The sequence below is a fragment of the Chiloscyllium plagiosum genome, chromosome 25 (assembly GCF_004010195.1).
Source record: "Chiloscyllium plagiosum isolate BGI_BamShark_2017 chromosome 25, ASM401019v2, whole genome shotgun sequence".
Classification (NCBI taxonomy): domain Eukaryota; kingdom Metazoa; phylum Chordata; class Chondrichthyes; order Orectolobiformes; family Hemiscylliidae; genus Chiloscyllium; species Chiloscyllium plagiosum.
The window spans coordinates 28,818,767-28,834,872 of record NC_057734.1 but is presented as its reverse complement, the minus strand read 5'-3'; the positions used below and the strand labels follow the sequence as shown (position 1 = coordinate 28,834,872).

The window sequence follows — 16,106 nt, the reverse complement described above, 5'->3', positions numbered from 1 at the left end:
CATAATCTTTCTAACAGAAAACTGGAAACATGCAAGTGAATGTTTTGGCCTGTTTTCATTTTCCTTTCTGGCTACTTCTGTGTGATCTCTTATCTATGATTAGAGAAAACTGGGTCATTGTCAACAAGGGCTCAATGATACAAAAGTTGACATTAGAATAAGAATACATGTTACAGTGGAGTGATACTGGTGCAAAGATCAAATCATTAACAAAACAAAGCTTAGACAGCTTTCTGCCCTTCAAACTGTCATAAAGAAGAAATTTTAACTAAGTCTTACTGATTTTTTTGCTATCTATGGACAACATTTACTGAATTGTAAGTTGCCCATTTTCTCTATATTTACAATCCTGAGACATATTTACAAAATCCCATGCACTAGCTCAATTATAACATAAAATCTAATTTTCAAAGCAATAATTTTTCTCCTTCGCTGTCAATTTTATCTCAGATTTAAAACATCATCTAATTTATTTTATAACAACATGATTCGCTCAGACTATAGTATAACTCTCCTGCCATGGTGAGCTCAATGGGTCTCTGCTTTCTGCTGCTGGTTTAAAGAGCGAGAGACAAGCTGTGTTTTGAACCAGGCTGTGCCGTGAATTTCCAGATGTGTCATCTCAAAATTCTGGGATCACTGCTATTGCAATATGTACTGTCTATATTTACTTGTCACTTACTGATGCAAACTGAGCTAAAGTAAGCCTGTGACCCCTTACTACAATGTGATGAAAGAATATATCCGGTCTGCATTTATGGCCCGTGTCATGTTTCCTTAAGATTGAAGCACATATTTTAAATTACAGCATGCAGGAGATGGACTACTATTATGCTAGAACTGAAATTGCCCAACAGTGTTTTTCGCCTTGTCTATCAGCGATGATTGAGCCCCTACTTCATTCCTCCATCTCCACTCCACCTCCAGCTCTTTTATACTGCCACCTACTGTTGAATTGAAGAGATGGCTTGACATGACAATTCCAGGAATCCAGCGGGTCAGCTCTGAAGAATTTTGCTGTCACATTCAGTTTTGATGATTTTTAAAAAATGATCATTTTAATATCTTGACTTCTAGCTTTAGGTCCACATAATGAGTGGACACCTGAAATGCACTTTCACATATAAATTTACATCGGACAAAAATACTGGTTAAATTAATATTATTGCACCCAATAAATACCAGAATGTTATGAGAAGCCAGGTTGTATTTTGATGAGTTCAGAGATTTGCTTAACTCATGAAGATGTCTTTTCAGGAAATAAAAGTCAAGCCCACTGCTTTCTAATGAGTATTCTCAAAGAGGTAGTTGCCAGAGAACAGACAAACATTAACTCAGGAGCAGTAGTGTCTGGAGAGGCTAAACATTTCTGCTGAAAGTCATTGAAGATGTGTTTAGTGTCTAGGCTGTGGCTAGCAGGGCTTTCCCCAGTTGATGGATAAGAGGTGTTGCTTACTGTCTCATGTCAGGAACTCTTAGTACTTTACAATATCTAAATGTCTACTCAGTGAGGACCGAAACCCATACTAGATTGGTGGGCCTGGCCTAGTCGTATTATCGCTAGACTATTAATCCAGCAACTCAACTAATGTTCTGGGGACCTGGGTTTAAATCCCACCCAGGTATGTCCTGTATACATAAAGCAGAATAGATCCAACCTGCCTACTCAGTGATGCTCAGTTTGGGTTCCACCAGGGCCACTCAGTTCCTAACCTCATCACAGGCTTGGTCCAAACATGGACAAAGAGCTGAATTCCAGAGGTGAGGTGAGAGTGACAGCCCTTTGCATCAAGGCTGCATTCAACTGAGCGTGGCATCAAAGAGCCTGACCAAAACTAGAATCAATGGGTATCAGGGGACAAACTTTCTGCAGGTTGGAGTCATATTTGGCACATAGAAAGATGGTTGTGGTTGTTGGAGGTCAACTATCTCAGCTCCAGGACATCTCTGCAGGAGTCTGTCAGGGTAGTGTCCAAGGCCCAACCGTCTTCAGCAGCTGCTTCATCAATAACCTTCCCTCCATCATAAGTTCCAAAGTGGGGATGTTCGACAATGTTCAGGACTATTTATGACTCCTTGAATACTGAAGCAGCCCATGTTCAAGTGTAACAAAATATGGACAATATCCAGGCTTGGGCTGACAAGTGGCAAGTAACATTGATGCCACACAAATGCCAAGCTATGACCGTCATCAATAAGAGGCAATCGAATCACTGCCCCTTCAATGGTGTTACCATCACTGATTGCCCCACTATCAACATCCTGAGGTTTACCACTGACTAGAAACTCAACCAGACTTGCCACATTAACACAGTGTTTACAAGAACAGGTCAGAGGCTCGGAAAACTGCAGTAGCTCACCTCCTAATTCCCCAAAGCTTGTCCAATATCTGAAAGGTACAAGTCAAGAGTGTGAAGGAATACACTCCACTTACCTGATGGGTGCAGCTCCAACAATACTCAAGAAGCTGAACACCATCCAGGACAAAAACCCGGCTTGAATGATACTGCATCCACGAGCATCTATTCCCTCTACCACCGACGCTCAGCAGCAGCAGTGTGTACTATCTACAAGATGTGCTGCAGTAGATCCTCAGACAGCACCTTCCAAACCCACAAACACTTCCATCCAGAAGGACAAGGGTAGCAGATACACAGGAATCCCACCACTTTCAAGTTCCCCTCCAAGTCACTCACCATCCTGACTTGGAAATATATCGCTGTTCCTTCACTGTCGCTGGGACAAGATCGTGGAATTCCTGGCATTGTGGGTCAACGCACAGCAGGTGGCCTGCAGCGGTTCAAAAAGGCTGCTCACCACCATCTTCTCCAGGGCAACTAGGAATGGGCAACAAGTGCTGGCCAGCAACACCCCTGTTCACGAAAATGAATTAAAAGTACATACTCAGATAAGACGGATGGAGTGGTGCTGAGTCTTCATGGCCTGACTAGTGGAGCGAGGTATTGGTGTTTTTGGACAGGGCTCATACTACTGTCATGAAATGTTGGCAGCAACAATACATGTGCTGGCAGAATCAGTCATGGATACTTGGTAGCGTGTGGCAGTGATTCTAATTCATCTGCCTCGGATTGAGGTTAAACATTGCCAGCGCAGCAAGCAGATCAGCGGGGTGTAATGAAAAATATGCAGTGTATTGAGTTTATGTAGAATGATTTGTGTGAACAAGGCACCTGGTATAGGAGGCATCAGGTGGTTATTTGTTAGTGAGAATTCAAAACATCTGCAATGAATGCAGCATCAGCAAAGTGTCAATGACACCAGTGAAGTTACCTTACAGAGAGGAACAGTAGCTTTTGTTTAATTACACAGTTGTCAGACTGCAAAATGTAAGAAATAGGACAGTAAGGAAAGCATCGCAGTTCAACATATGATGATAGATACTTGATTTATTATTAAGCTTCCCATTATGAAAGTATTAACTGAGCTTTGATATTGTACCCTGCCTAGCATTTTCTGCCCTGTTTCAGTAGATTTTGCCCCATTTTGTTTCATGCCTGGCTCAGAGGAAAGTTGCCTCTTTCACAGTAGCTAATTGAAATGCAGCCCTTTCACTGAACTCACAGTGTGCAGCTTGAATCGGGATTAGATTTATAGCAGGTATCGTTCTAAGATCCTGTCTCGATTGTGGGCCATTGAATTATTTTTGTTTTAGGCTAATTAGGTACAGTGGTTACTTTGTTTTGAAGGCCAGTACTTTGCACAGAGAACACTGTGACGATGTCCATTGAATCTTAAACATTTGTGAATAACAGTTTGGAGAAGTGCCCTTCTGAACAAAGACCGATGATTTTGAATTTCTGTAGCTCATATTCTGTGGCTGCATCTTATTCAGCCACCTACGCTGGGAGGAATATGTGATCGGCTTATGAATTTTAATCTTCTCGGTATCAAAGGGAACGGCACCTGAAACCAACTGGCTGCAAGAGCCGGAGATAATTGTCTGAGTTTGAGCCTGCTCATTAGCCCAGTGCTGAAAGTACTCACTCAAACAGAGGTCAAAAGTTGGTTCTAGCGTAACTTCACCGCAGAGTTGGAAATTCCTCTGATGCTTGGCAGTGAGATGGCCCCTTTGATTTTCACTGAGCTGGGTTAGTGTGTTAAATTCCTGCATTTCTTCAGACAAAACAAGCAAATGATAAAGTGCAGGACCTCTCAATACTGCTGACATTGTGCTTCTGGTAGCTTCCTTAGATCTGCCCAGCTGTTCCAGTTTAAATAACACCCTTGTGGAGCTTTTATGCCCATTGCACATCAATGATATTTGCTACAGGCACCTAGTTGCATTTTGGAAGTCCAAAATATTCAAGTTGGCTTAAAAAGACATTTTTTTTCTCTATTTCGTTATTGAATATAAAGTAAGATTGCGTCTACACTCCCCACACTCTGTCCTAATGGATCATGTTCTACAAATTGTATCCAATTAGTCACTTTGGATACATTAAATCGAGGCCAGGAACAATAGGTCCAAAATACAAGCTCGCAGAGGAAGAGACCACCTGTAGTCATCCCTTTCAAGTTGCTGCTTTTTAACTCAGGAAACTCTCAGCGGTATAGAGGAAATGAAGGGCTGTGGGCAGTCAAGCTGGCAGCTAATGTGTTTTTTTTTGCCTGCTGCTTTAACCGTGCTGTGGATGAATCCACTCTATAATCCAAACAAAAGAGAGGAATGATTATCTACATCTTTACAATGCTGAAGGATTTCAATATTGCAGTGGTAAGCAAGTTATTAGCAGGACTGGAGGACATCAGCATAAAATTAGCAAACTGCAAGCAAGGTTGGAGATTAGTAGAGTATCATTTTCTCCCTCCGCAAGTACAATGCATTTGTGGAATAGACTCCAAGTTGAGTAGTTAATCCTATGTGATTAGTTCCCTTACTATGAACACTCTGTGGAGAATCCCCTTGATCTCGGAATGAGTTAGTTAATTGATCATTTATGTCGTAGTACATGGTGCAGCATTCCAGTCATAAGACAGCAAGTAGAAAAGCCGATGCAATGTGACTGGGTCCAAGTCCTATAAAGGACAGCTGAATGCTACAACATTATTTATCCTGACTGACTAATCAATGGGACAGGGTGTGAAAGTAGCTGCTATCTGATTAGAAGGACCATTGTTTTCACTATCACACTTCAAACTCCGGAATTCTCAATTGGCAACTTTCTAACTATCGATTCTTATATTATACTACAGATAATTCTTGGGGCAGAGGTTTTCATTCAGTTGTGCTGCTTTCTTCCAGCACATATTGAGTAATCAATCGTCCAAGTTAGAAACAGTGAGCTTAAACTTGGCCTCGTCTACAAAAGTGGACATCTCTCTGTGTATTTCTGACAAAGCAACTTAATACATTTTCAGGCATAAGGGCACAAGTCAGCACACTTCAAACACGTTTATGTTTTTTTACGAAGAAGCTATCTGTTGTACAGCAATGTAACTAGCAAATTGTACTTTTCTTTAAGTAGTCATTGTTTAATTTTAGATCATTCTCAGGAATTGGATTCAAAACAGGTTTGAAGTACCCACTTTTGTGAGAAAGCCATTTGCAGTATTCACAAAACTGTACCCTAAGTTACCAAACTTAAGTGTGTAAAGGGTAAATTAGGAATAATTTCATCCAAACCTTTTGCAATAAAAATTATGTTCTAAAACACTGGCTGTGCTGGTCAATTTGCATTTGGTGATATGTGAAATGTGGCTTTGGTTGGGAAACTGACGGAAAAAAGGACATTTAAGGCTAATGCAATTTGGCGCTAGTTCACCGATTTCGCCCCAGGCAGAAACCTTGGTTTGCCTAAGCTGGCATTATGAACAACCCTATTCGATTCAGTTTCTTATCTCCTTTCTGTTCTGTTTGGTGGAAGCTTCAAAATGAAAGCTCGAGAGGAATTTTTTTGTTTGTAATCAGTGTTTGGTGCAACTGTGACAAGCTTTTGGAACTTGGTTAAGACTTTCCAAATGACTAAATCTCCTGTGGCCACTTAAATGCAGGATCTATGCTATCCATGTTCCTGTATCTGTGTGCTGCGGTCATAGAGACTGCAAAATTCTCAGAATATTTTTGTTGGCATGTGGATTAGTTTAGCTCTGAACTTGGGTTACCGTTATTATATTTTTATATTATTATTACCAAATTGATCAAAATATAGTTGTATACTAAGGATGTACAACTATAATTCTCCATCCCAACTTATCCACCCTTCACATTTGTTTATTCAAAATCCGGCCTTGAATGAGTTACAGTTTGCTTCCGGAAAATACTAGAAAGACTGAATTGATCATCTTTCGGCCCACAGCCCAATCTCTGCACCTTTGCCACCAATTCACAGACCTGGGACTACTATTTTAGACTGAACCAGCTGGCAAGCACATCATTTTATTGAATAGACTTGGAGAAAAAGCAGGGAAATGGAATTAGCAGTGGAGTTCTTCCAAAGAGCCAAAACAGATTTCCTAAGCCTCAATTGAATCCAAAATGAGTTTCTGTCTCCCCATTTGATGCAACTCAAAGATTCATGTGATACGTCTCTCTAACATTGCCTCTATTGAAATTCTTATCTATGCCTTTGACCCTTCCAGACTCAGCCATGTTCTCACTTTAGGGGATTAAATTGAGGACAGGCTGCGTAAACTTAGCTTCCATTTGCTGCAAACAGCAATTTTGAGGAGTGATAATTGAGGTATCTAAAATCTTAGAAGGATTTGATGTTGTTGGTATGGAGAACATAGCTCCTCCTGTGGTGAAATTGCGAACAAAAGGAGAAGATCTTAAAATTAGAGTTAGCTAATGCAGGAGATAAATCAGGAAGCAATTTTTCATGCAAAAGATATTGTAAATTTGGAGAAGTGTGCCTCCAGTGATTGTAACTGCTGAGATGTGTAAAGAAAACTCAATTCTTAGGTGATTGAATGGCCTTCTCCTGTTTTCTCTTCCTAAAACTTGAATGTTTCAAGTTGCGGTTATACTGTCTTCTGTTTGGTGCAATGAGTCACCTGATGAAAAGGTCCGGGTCCTGGATATGTGTTGAATTTGTCCCATTTCCAACCATTACTCTGGCATGAGGTTGGATGAATTGCCAGAAAAACCCCTAGCAAAAATAACTCCTGCTAGTTTTCTGGCGATCCCACCAAACTGCCCCTTGAAGTTACAGCAGAGAACACAGGGACAGCAGGGAATTTTTCAGACCTGGATTATTTGATTATTTTTTTCTGGATTTTTATTAGCTGGGTGGCTGATGATCATTTTGAGTTGGGTTCCTACTTGCAGAATTCAACCTAATGTGAATTAGCCTCTTCTACTTCATAGGCTGTTTAATGAGTGTGAGAAACGAAGCTCACTGTTTAATAATTTCAGTCCGAGTCAAATTCTGAAGCAGTCTTTATTCATATGGTCTTGCAAGCCCGGGTGACCATAAAGTAGGCACCCTGATCAGGAGGTTAAGTCTTTCTTCTCCAAGGGAGGTACAGTTCCTATCATTCCATGCAGTCTCATCCTGATACAGGGCTATCATACATTTCATGCCCTTCCTGTCTCGCTTCCACCCAAGCGGAAAGGGAACCACCTGGGCCACTGGCCTACCGGAGGCACATGCATAGCAATTGCTCTTGTTCAGACTTTTTACAGTATACTTTACCCATTCCACCCAGGCATTTGCATCACCGTATCCAGTTTCTATTTTGATGGTCTGTTTCAAGTCCTTCACCTCTATAGCTTTTACCACCTTAGAGTCATTGGGAGGGGTGAAAGGTTGCATCTTATCATTCAGTTGTTCTGCCCGTTTTCCCTTTCCTACGCTAATTCGGAAACAGCAGCCCGAGAAATCATTCCCGTTTGTTTTCATTTCTATCCCAAATGTTTCATTTAATTGTACCTGATAGGTGGTTCCCCCCTAGAATCGCTTCGTGCCATATGGTTTTCTTTATCGTTAAGTATATTGGCTTACACTTTTTATTGGGACAATCGAGAGCTGGTCGGAAGGGGGCCCGGTGTACTGTGATGAGACCAGTATACCAAGTACCATCCCCAAGGCCATCCCCGTAGGACTTAAGATGTATCTCTGAGCTGCTGTACTGTCTCTGATTATCTACATCCCCACAATTTACTCAGCTACATGCATGGGCATCTATTACTTGTGGATTATCAGACTCAGGGACTGTTAATAACAAGTATGAAAACGATGTTTGACAAAATCCCAATACTAAAAGAGCTAATATTATAACTCTAAGCATTCCCAGCATTCTACAATAGTATTGAAGCATCGAGAAACTTTACATGCAATCTATAAAAAAAACCTTCCAGTGCTCGCGTCGCCATGCTATAATCAATCACTCGAAGTCTTTTTAGCCTGAGTTTCAGTGGTTCTTGCGTTGATTCGGCTGTCCAGACTTCTTTCTCAACCAGGGATTCCACTGGTCCCTTAACCCTGGTGTAGTGAGTCCAGCCTTTCTCCGCCGTGTTTATCACCGTTTCAGTAGTCAAAAGAGTCTGGTACGGTCCCTCTCAATCTGGTTGCAATTTAGTTTCTGTCCATGACTTAATTAGGACCCAATCTCCCAGCCGGATGGGATGAATGGTGAATTCAAGGTTTGGAGTCTGTTCCAATAAACCCTGTTTCCTGAGGAAAGACAAAGAGGAGGACAAGCCCAGTATATACTTTAAGAACAAATCTCTAGTTACCGGGATTGGCAGTTCCCCTTTTGTTCCCAAGTAGGGCAGGCCAAACAATATCTCATAAGGAGACAGCCACAAATCTTTCCTTGGGGCCGTCCGCACTCGCAAGAGGGCTATAGGTAAACACTTAGTCCAAGGGAGTCTGGTTTCTATTATTAATTTAGATAACTGCCTCTTGAGTGTCTGGTTTATTCTCTCAACCTTTCCTGATGAGGGTGGGTGCCAAGGGGTGTGGAACTCCAAGGAGATTCCTAACCCCTTCATCGTTCCCTGGAGTACCTTGGAAGTGAAGTGAGTTCCCTGATCCAAATCTATACACTCCACTATCCCGTATCTGGGAACTATGTGTTCAAGTATTATCTTGGACACCCCACTTACGGTGGCAGTGGCCAGAGGATACGCCTCCACCCATCCAGATAAATGATCAACTATTACCAATATATATCTCAGTCTTCCCACTTGGGGTAATTCGGTATGATCTATCTGGATGCACTGGAATGGTCTTAGCCCAGGGTATCTCCCTCCTGGAACTTGTTTCCTTAGCACCTTCTTGTTTACCTTCCTGCATGTTATAATCCCTCACATTTCTGTTTGGATATCATATCCCTTTGCATCCATATTTCCTTAAGACTAAATCACACATTGCTTGCACTCCCCAATGACTCCCCTGATGTAGGACAGCCATAATCTCTTGCATCATCATTTTATTCAACATCTCTCTCCCATCGGGTAACATCCAGCGCCCATCCGTTGTCTTTGCGGCCCCTAAGTCTTTTAGTTCCTCCTCCTCCTTTGCACTAAACAACGGGTCTCTTTTCCTCGACCATTTATTAGTCCTCTTTCTTGCCAAATTTTTCCGAAGGTGTGCACCACTCCAAATGCATATTTGGAGTCTGTGTACATCGTTCCTTCCTCAACTTCTAAGGCTCTAAGAGCTCTTTCCAGGGCATAGAGTTCACAAGTTTGGGCTGACCAGTCGTTAAGCAGTCTCCCGGCCTCGATAACGCTCCCCTCTATCCCATCTACGAGAGCATATCCATTATGTCTCTTACCCTCAATCATCCGGGAGGACTCGTCGATAAGCAACCGAGCTCTCGCATAGAGCGGGATGTCCCTCAGGTCCATCTGCACTTTCGTCTAATATTCAATAATATCAAGGCAGTTGTGTACTGGATTACCACGGGACCTCCCCCTCTCCCCTCCACAGGAATGTGGCCGGATTTAAGCAACTATCTGTCACTAACACGAGGTCATCCATCTCTATTAAAATTGCCTCATATTTCAGGATCCTAGAGTCTGTGAGCCATCGTCCTGCTTTCTGATTTAATATGGTCTATACCTGGTGTGGAGTGCTGGCTGTTAGGGCTTCCCCAAAGGTAAGTTTCCAACTCTCCTCTACCAATAAGTCTGTTGCTGCCACTGCCTGCACACACTCTGGCCACCCCCTTGAGACCAGATCTAGCAATTTGGACAAGTAGGCAATCGATTGTTTCATTTCCCCCCCCCATCGCTGGGTTAGGACCCCTACAGCCTCCCCCCTATCCACTGTGGCAAACGAGTGGAAGGGCTTGTCTAGGGAGGGTAATGCGAGGACAGGGGCATGGATCAGGCTCTTCTTTAGTTCTTGAACCAATTCCCTCTCTTCATCTGTCCAATTCAATAATTCAGGTTCTTCCTCCAATAGTTTCAGATATAATCTCTTTGTTTTCTGTGCATATGAGTCTATCCATAATCTATAGTACCCTGTTAACCCCAAGAATTTTTACAACTCCCTTTTGGTCTTGGGCAGTGGCATTTCCACGATTCCCGTTATTCTTTCTGGGCTTATTTTTCTTTTTCCTTCACTGATTAGATGTCCAAAATACTGAACTTCCTTTTCTATATTCTGTAATTTCTTCTTGGAGACCCTCAATCCTTGTTGTCCCAGAAAGTTTAGTAATTTGTTTGTGGCCTCTATTGCTTTGTCTCTCCTCTTGCCTGTTACCAGAAGATCATCTACATATTGTAACAGAGTCGTCCCTTCGGGACTACTGAATTCCTCCAAGACTTGTTCCAACACCTGACTAAAGAGATTCGGGGATTCAGTGAATCCTTGTGGGAGTACTGTCCACCTACTGTTGTTGGATCCTGTCTTTGGATCCTCCCACTCAAAGGCAAACATATTCCTACTTACTTCCGCCAGTGGACATGCCCAGAAGGCATCTTTTAGATCCACTACACTGAACCACTTTTGGTCACAGGGAATCTTACTCCATAGTATATAGGGGTTAGGGACCACAGGGTGGCGGATTTGTACTGTTTGGTTCAACGCCCTCAGGTCTTGTACCTGGCGTTAAGTGCCGTCCGATTTCTGTACTGGAACAATAGACGTATTGTAAGGGGACATGCAGGGCTCCAATAATCCATCCTCAATCAACCCCTCAATTACTGGCTGCAATCCCCTGCGTCCCTCTGCGTCCCCTTTCGCATACTATGTCTCTCTCTCTCTTTAAACTGATCTCCAAAGGAGGTATTTGTAATCCTCCGCAATTCCCTTCCCGAGCCCATAACATGGGTTCTATTTCTCTCTCTTTCTTCCTCAGTCAGCATGGCCATTTATATCACTAATCTCTGGTCCCATACTCCAAGTTCCAGTCCCAACAGTATGATTAAATCCCTCCCCAATGAATTACTTCCAATATCAGAGATATATAACAGTTTGCCTTCGACTATCTCTTCTCCACTTTCAATCATCATAGGTTTAAAAACTGGGACTGTAAATCCCTCTCCTTTTACCCTAGAGACAGTTAATATTTGCTTCGAAATTCCTGCTCCCTTGGGCTTGAAATTTAGAGATGACCTCGCTGCCCCCGTATCAACTAAGAAAACTACATCCTCTTTATAAGGTCCATCTTTAAGGTTTATCAAGGGTCCCTGGTGGGTCCCCGGGGGCAGGAACCCCTGACACCCCTATTCTTCATCAAAGTTCGTAAGCGGTATCGCCCTCTCTTCCCTTTTCAGATCCGGACACTCCCGCTTAAAGTGACTTGTCGTTCCACAGTAGTAACATCCCACCTGTGGGGATTTCCACCTTAATCCCTGTCCCTGTTGACTGGACCCACTAACAGGTCATCCTCGTCCTCTTCCCCTACCTCTATTTTCAACATACTGCCAGCACCACTCCGGTTGCTTACTATCGGTTCCACGTTTTTCTTAACTACCTTATCAACCGTGGCTACCATCATTTTTGCTTTCTGTTTTTGCTTCTCATCCTCTCTCCTCACAAACACTTTCTGAGCTTCCCGCAACAACTCATCTAGGGGATTTTCGCTCCACCCCTCTATCTTTTATTTTAGATTAGATTAGATTACTTACAGTGTGGAAACAGGCCCTTCGGCCCAACAAATCCACACCGACCCTCCGAAGAGCAACCCACCCAGACCCATTCCCCTACATTTACCCCTTCGCCTAACACTACGGGCAATTTAGTGTGGCCAATTCACCTAACCTGCACATCTTTGGACTGTGGGAGGAAACCGGAGCACCAGGAGGAAACCCACGCAGACACTGGGAGAATGTGCAAACTCCACACAGACAGTTGCCCGAGGCGGGAATTGAACCCAGGTTTCTGGCGCTGTGAGGCAGCAGTGCTAACCACTGTGCCACCATGTCACCCTGGATATCTGGCCATGATTTTGTTACAAAATGTACCCTCAGTAGCCCTTCTGTTACTGACCCTTCCGGGTCTATTCCAGAATACTTTCTCATAGAATCTCTTAATCTTTGGAGAAAGGCCGAGGAGGTGTCATCCCTTCCCTGGCACACTTCAAACGCCTTTGTCAAATTTTGTGACTCCGGCGCCGCCTCTCTGATTCCCTTTAATATTAAGTCTTTGAGCTCTTTCATTTCCTTTCTATGATCTTCATTTTGATTATCCCACCCGGGGTCCCTAAGGGGAAACTTTGCTTCAGCTTCTCCAGCCTGCCCATCCCCGAGTGGGTGCTCCCTGTCCCAGATCTTAATCACGGCTCCTCTAATGAGCCCTCTTTCCTCTCCAGTAAATAAAATGTTTAATATAGACATTAGTTCCACCCAAGTATATAAAATGGGACCCAGAAATTGGTTGATTTGTTCGGACAATCCCACCGGTCTTCTATGAGGACCTTCATTTCCTTCTTAAAGATCCGTACCTCCCCGCTCGTTAGGAGTGAACTTATAAACCCGATTTCCTTATCCCCTATTGGGACTTCATGGAGGGGATACATAGTGGAACTTCCTTGTGGGTCTTTGTCCAACTTTTCCTTCTGCATTTCCTTTTGTTTGCAGGTAATCATCCCTGTCGTTCTAGTTTCCCCCGGCCCCGGCCCTGCTCCTGACTTTGACTCTGGCTCTGGCCCTGTCTCTGCCGCCGATTCCCCTGTCCCTGCTCCTCCTGAGTCGTCTTCTGCCCTATTTGCAGGTTCGTTATATGGGGGCGGCAGATTATCTAATACTTCCCATGGAGGTGGCGCCGTGGGAGAATCTTTCTTCTCTGTTTTAACTAAATGAATATTTGTTCCTGAACCCCTCTTCCAACATGAAGCATAATCTGATTCCTCCTGACTGAGGGGCTGTTTGCTGTTGACATCTAAGTTCAAATATTGACAAACCCAGTCCTCGTCCGACCCGTAGTTTAGCCAGAAGATGGCAGGATGAAGAATGGACTCCTTAGTCCATACAAAACAACAATATTTAATCATCTTCTCCCTATCCTTTTCCCTAGTACAAGTATTATGTTTCCAATTCCTCAACATCCTCCCTAATGGACTTTCTGGAGGTATGTTGTCAGGGACCTCGCCTCCATTTCCATTTCCTTTTTCCACAGAGGCTTTTTCTTTACCCACGGCACAGCCCATATTGAGTCCCTTTGTTTGTCCCTTATTAGCTACTAGAACTCAATCCCAGCCACCAAGGCAGTACTTAAAAGTCTATTTTCTTACCTTAGTCTGTGCACGGAGTTGCCTGGCTTAACATCTCCCTTTGCCTACTGTTCAAGTATTGCCATCAACTCTTTTCTGGTTCAGAATGACTCCCTGAGGATTCTGGTCAGTCTACCGGGAGGGGCACCCACCGTCGAGAAACACAGGACCGTTCTAAAAGGGAACGGGATGCGTCTTCCCAGCCGCCGACGGTGCCTACTCCGGATGAGCCCCCAGTTGTGAGAAACAAAGCTCACTGTTCAATAATTTCAGTCCGAGTCAAATTCTGAAGCAGTCTTTATTCATATGGTCTTGCAAGCCTGGGTGACCATAAAGTAGGCACCCCGATCAGGAGGTTAGATTACAATTTATACAGTTCAGTTGAGTATCTCGGTACTCCCCCTTTTACTTCATATCTGATAGTTGTATTGCTCTGTGCAGTTGCTAATCTAATCAGCTTACCACATCTGTCTGTGGCCTGCTGTTGGTGTGCACCCCCCCCCCCCCGATAGCTGGGTCTTATTACTTTGGTGACGCAACACTGGGTCTTATTTGGTTATCTTGTTCATACTAACTCCCTGTGTGTTTGCAACTGTCATATCAATACATCTGTTTCTACCAGTCGACCACTTCCCTTTCCGGTTAGTTATTTCTTGGTATATATCGTCATGATTCCGCCTTGCGATTTTTGCGGAAACAAGACCCAGTTACTTGTAACTGTTTGTGCAAGCATATCTAGCTTAGCATACACGTGCCCGCCCCCCCCCCCCCATGACTCAGCCTTATGATTTTTGCAGAAACAACAACCTTCGCAAGGGCTGCTCACATGAGTATTGGTTGCAAGATGACCGAACTGTTAGTATTGATTATTATTCCTCAAGGAGACAAAAATTAATTATTTGGGATTGCTTTCCAAGTTGGTGAAAAGGGCGAGGCTATCACTCATTGTAGCAGAGATGATGTTGGTGTAATCATAGAAGATATAGAACATAGAACATTACAGCGCATTACAGGCCCTTCAGCCCTCGATATTGCACTGACCTGGAAAACCAATCTGAAGCCTATCCATCCTAAACTATTCCATTTTCATCCAAGTGTTTATCCAAAGACCTTTAAATGCACTTAAATTGGAATGCAGACAGGGCATTCCACGTCCCTACTGCTCTTGGTGTAAAGAAATTTCCTCGGATAATCTGTCCTATATTTAAAGTTATGTCCTCAATTTAAATTTATGTCCTTTCATGCTATTCATCATCATACGAGGTAAAAGGCTCTCACTGTCCAACCCATCCAACTCTCTAATTGTCTTATGTCTCAATTAAGTTACCTTCTTCTCTCTAACAAAAACAGCCTCAAGTCCCTCAGCCTTTCCTCATAAGACCTTCCGTCCACACCAAGCAACATCCTAATAAATCTCCTCTGAACCCTTTCCAATACTTCCACATCCTTCCTATAATGTGGTGACCAAAACTTGATGCAATACTCCAAGTATGGTCGCACCAGAGTTTTGTACAGCTGTAATGTGGCCTCATGGCTCCAAAACTCAATCCCTCTCCCAATAAAAATCAATACATCATATACCTTCTTAACAACCCTATCAACCTGCATGGCAACTTTCAGGGTTCTATGCACATGTACACCAAGATCTCTCTGCTCACCTACATTACCAAGAAATTTACCATTAGCCCAGTACTCTTTATTCCTGTTGGTCCGTCCAAAGTTAATCACCTCACACTTTCTGCATTAAATTCGTTTTGCTACCTTTCAGCCCAGCTGTGCAGCTTATCTATGTCCCTCTGTAACCTGCAACATCCTTCTGCACTATCCACAACTCCACTGACCTTAGTGCCCTCTGCAAATTTACTACCCCACCCTTCCACGCTCTCATTCAGGTCATTTATAAAGATGACAAACAACAGTGGCTCAAAAACAGAACCTTGCGGTACATCACTGTTTTAAAAAATTCTCAAGGTCAGGTTCGTAGGAAAGTAGTCTGACACAGAACAAACGACCAAGAGGCGAGTCTGCTAGAATATGAGCATTTTATTCCCCGCAGCGTCGCCACAACCAGGTCTCATACTTACAAGGGTCTGGTTTATACTCACTCTACATGTTACCGGAACTGGGAGCCGTCAGTTCTCGTAGAGCGGTTGCCAACAACCCACGCTCGGCGGTTAAAACGTAACCCCGGAGCAGACTCACCGAACTGGAAACTTTTCCAGCTGATATACTCTTTTCCAGATATAAACATTCATGTGAACAGCAGAGCAAGGCTAAAAAACACATTCCATTCTGGTTACATACAGATAAGAAGATTCACACGGGGAGGTGTGTAATAAGATTCACACGGGACTAAGCAACACCTCCATTCCGGTTAGATTCACACATGTATTGGGACATAATTTTACACCACATTCCACTGCTTGGCCCAATACATGTGTTACATTATGATCCACACATGTATTGGGACATAATTT

General features: G+C 43.2%; 1 protein-coding gene across 3 annotated transcripts in view; it reads left to right on the top strand.

Annotated features, from left to right (window-relative positions):
• LOC122562703 (transmembrane protein 132C-like) overlaps nucleotides 1–16,106 on the top strand; it is a 1,065,724-nt gene that overhangs the window by 400,971 nt on the left and 648,647 nt on the right. The window contains exon 1 of one of the 3 annotated variants that reach the window (XM_043715798.1): nucleotides 4,657–4,735. The exons of the other annotated variants lie outside the window; for them this stretch is intronic. The gene's annotated coding sequence lies outside the window, so the exon portion shown is untranslated. Of the gene's footprint in view, nucleotides 1–4,656; nucleotides 4,736–16,106 lie in introns of those variants that run through there. 3 annotated transcript variants of the gene reach the window in all.